General features: G+C 50.0%; 1 protein-coding gene across 2 annotated transcripts in view; it reads right to left on the reverse strand.

Moving 5' to 3' along the window:
* The window catches only part of LOC102387624 (transient receptor potential cation channel subfamily V member 2), a 13883-nt gene extending 10655 nt beyond the window's left edge, over positions 1 to 3228 (reverse strand). Inside the window, exons 1-2 of one of the 2 annotated variants that reach the window (XM_025214868.1) lie at positions 2469 to 3228; positions 8 to 359 (exon numbers count right to left, since the gene is read on the reverse strand). The gene's annotated coding sequence lies outside the window, so the exon portion shown is untranslated. The remainder of the gene's footprint in view (positions 1 to 7; positions 360 to 2468) is intronic. The other variant, XM_006033105.3, reaches the window with a different exon arrangement.
* Positions 3229 to 3474: the final 246 nt, after the last annotated feature.

Genomic DNA, 3474 nt, shown 5'->3' on the forward strand with positions numbered 1-3474 from the left:
ACCTTACCTGCTCTTACCAATAAGGACTTCCCAGATGAAATGTACTGTATGGAACCCACCAGGGTCACCACTGAGGGAAGGTGGGAGCACGGACAGTGACAGCATTGACACCCTTGCTCTTGTCTCAGCATAGGCAGCAGAGGCTAGTTACCATATGGCCCAAGGAGATAAGAGGACTAGCAACAGGGCCTCTCTGGAGAGGGCCATTATGTGTGCTCAGGCTCCTTGGAAGCAGGAAAGGAAGCAACTGCCAAACACAGACTTCTTTCTTCTTCTCTTTGAGCCTGCACAGTTCAACATCTTCATCAGCAACTCGGACGGGAGGGTGAAAAGCACCTTGTTCAAATTCGTGGATGACACTAGGATGTGGGGAGAAGTGGGCACGTTAGAAGGGAGGGACAGGCTGCAATCGGATCTGGACAGGTTACAGGGGTGGGCGGATGAGAATTGGATGGGATTCAGTACTGAAAAGTGCAGGGTGCTGCACCTGGGGGGAAGAACCAGCAGCAGACCTACAGGTTGGGGAACTCCCTTCTCGTCAGTGCAGAGGCAGAAAAGGATCTTGGAGTCATTATTGATTCCAAAATGAACATGGGCCGCCAGTGTGGGGACGTGGTTAGGAAGGTCAACCATACCTTGTCGTGCATCCACAGATGCATCACGAGCAGGTCCAAGGAGGTGATCCTCCCCCTCCATGCGGCACTGGCCAGGCCGCAGTTGGAGTACTGCGTCCAGTTCTGGGCACCACACGTCAGGAGGGATGTGGACAACATTGAGAGGGTCCAGAGGAGGGCTACCCACATGATCAGGGGGCAGCAGGGCAGGCCCTACGAGGAGAGGCTAGGGGACCTGAACCTGTTCAGCCTCCACAAGAGAAGGCTGAGAGGGGATCTGGTGGCCGTCTACAAACTGGCCAAGGGAGACCAGCAGGCATTGGGAGAATCCCTGTTCCCTCGAGCACTACCGGGGGTAACAAGGAACAACGGCCATAAGTTGACCGAGAGTAGATTCAGGCTAGATATCAGAAGGCACTACTTCACAGTCAGGGCGGCTAGGATGTGGAACCAACTTCCAAGGGAAGTGGTGCTGGCTTCTACCCTGGGGGTCTTCAAAAGGTGGCTAGATAATCACCTAGCTGGGGTCGTTTGACCCCAGCATCCTTTCCTGCCCATGGCAGGGGGGTCGGACTTGATGATCTGCTCAGATCCCTTCCAACCCGACCAACTATGAAACTATGGTGCACAGTAGCACCACAAACCAAGGTACAAGCAAGAAAGGCCTAGCACCCCAGAGTCGTGGGATGTGCCAGCTGCTGATCTACACCTAGGCATGGGCTCAGACCTTCTAGTCAACAAGAAAGGTACATGCCTGCCCAGTTTCCAGTTGTTGTGCAGATAAAGACTGCCCTCAGGCACAGTGCAATGCGGCCTGAGGCTAATGAGTGAGAGACCAGCCCTGGGAAACTGGATCTAGACCTGCTGTACAACAGTGCTGCTCACTTACCACTGGGACAGCTGGCCAGTCCACCAGACTTTGCTAGCTCCAGCCTCCCATTTCTATTGCTTTGAACCTTCTTTTTCTACACATGCATGCACACACTTAGACCTCAGATCTGTTCTCTGATTACATGCCAGCAGAAACCATTAGAGGGATATGACTGTAGATTTATTTGCGGCCTGTGAAGCTGACAAGGAAACGCCCGTGACCACTAACTTGTGCTATAAAGATCTGTTACCAGCCAGGCCTTATTGACATGCTGTGTCTCCAAACAGTTAACAGGTCCTTGGGAATATCATCACATAACAGGGTTAGACCTAGCCCGCCCCCCCTTCTGCATCAGTTAGAGACAGAGCACAAGAGCTCTGGATCGGATGCAAGCACGCTTATTAAGATCTCAGCAGAGGATGTTTACACAGCACTTTGATGCAGTTCATAGGCAAGAGAAAAATCCAAAGGCACATGGCAAAGTCAAGATGAACTATTTTAAGACACAATAACGCAACTATTCTGTGTAAACTCTTTGTAAAATCCCCGTGTACACAGGAGCATATGCCCCATCTTCCCACCCTTACTGCCACAGCCACCAATCCTATAGAGCAAAACAGTGATATACTTTCATACAAACAACCTGCTTGCCCTTTTTCTGGCTTCTTTCTCCTGAATTCTTTCCTTGGCTGCAGTTTCCATCCTATCCTGGTGCTTTAAAGAGTTATTTACACTCATCCTTGCCCAGAGGCATTTTTGGCTTTCTATTAAAAGCAGGAGCAAAAAAACATACAAGAAAAGACCCTATCCCAAACTCCTCCCTTTCCAGGCTCCCTGGAGAATGCTCTTGGATCCCCAGCTGAACCTTCCTCTCTGCCTTCAAGTGCTGTACCCCGTTGCCTGTTGCTACTTCACTGCCAAGCCACTCAAAGCTCCACGGTGCACAGCCAGCCCTGCTGTCAAAAGAAGAACACGGCACTTACCGCAGGCTGCAGCTCCACCCAAGACTTGCTGCTGCTCTGAGGAGGGGTCGCAACTGAGGTTGCAGAATTCGGCTAATTTCACTGTGCCAAGTGAGTCAAATGTGCAATTGTTGTATGAGGGTTTAAAAAAAACAACTTCCCAGTGGGTAAGCCTGGTGCTATCCTGTGAAGGGAATGATCTGCCTGTTAGCACTCCCTGTATATGCTGATGAATCCATGGACAGAGGTTCAGCCTGCCTCCAGGCTAGCCGTGGACTGCAAACTGGCCATCCAATTAAGTGAAAAATGACAGCATGATGAAGAGTTTTAGCAGGAAGTGACTAGATGGATCTCAGAGAGAAAAAAAACCACAACAGAGAGCCAATGAGCGCTGTACTTCTCTATTGCAATGGCTGGCTGGCCACATTGTGAGTATAAACATATATATCTATTAACCCCTAGTTGCCCAGGTGGTGGACCAGCATCTTGAGGTTTCCCCACAAGAGCAGGCTCAGATCTGATGAAGCGGTTGGTTGGTTTTAGTGACGACTCTTCTTGTAGTCCGCAGGTCTGCTCCCAGGTCTGTCACAAGGCTCAGGACTGCTCAGTCAGCCCCGAGGATGGACAAGACTGTTACAAAACCATGTGCTACCAGACTTTTCCAAGAAGTGGTTGTTTTTCCACACATAGCTTCACACCCCGCAAACTGTGATGAGGCCTAAATTAGAGCAAAAGAGTCAGCATTACTGCAATGTTAATGAACAAAGCCCAGAAAATCATCTGTCCCACACGGCTCCAAAAGGTTGAACAGAGAGGTCCCAGTTCCCATGAGTTAGGCCACTCAGTGCCACCAGGACTGTAGTTCTGAGCAAGTGGCCAAAAACACCAGCCCAATTATTATTTTACTCTAGTTAGCTGAAGCCACATCTTTATAGGAATTCTCATTTCTTCTATAAGCTTCTTCCTGGTAAGGGACTGACTTGGATACACCATGATGGAGAGCATCACTGGGAGATGGGACCATACC

This window comes from Alligator sinensis, unplaced genomic scaffold, assembly GCF_000455745.1.
Source record: "Alligator sinensis unplaced genomic scaffold, ASM45574v1 scaffold1801_1, whole genome shotgun sequence".
In the NCBI taxonomy this organism is placed as follows: domain Eukaryota; kingdom Metazoa; phylum Chordata; order Crocodylia; family Alligatoridae; genus Alligator; species Alligator sinensis.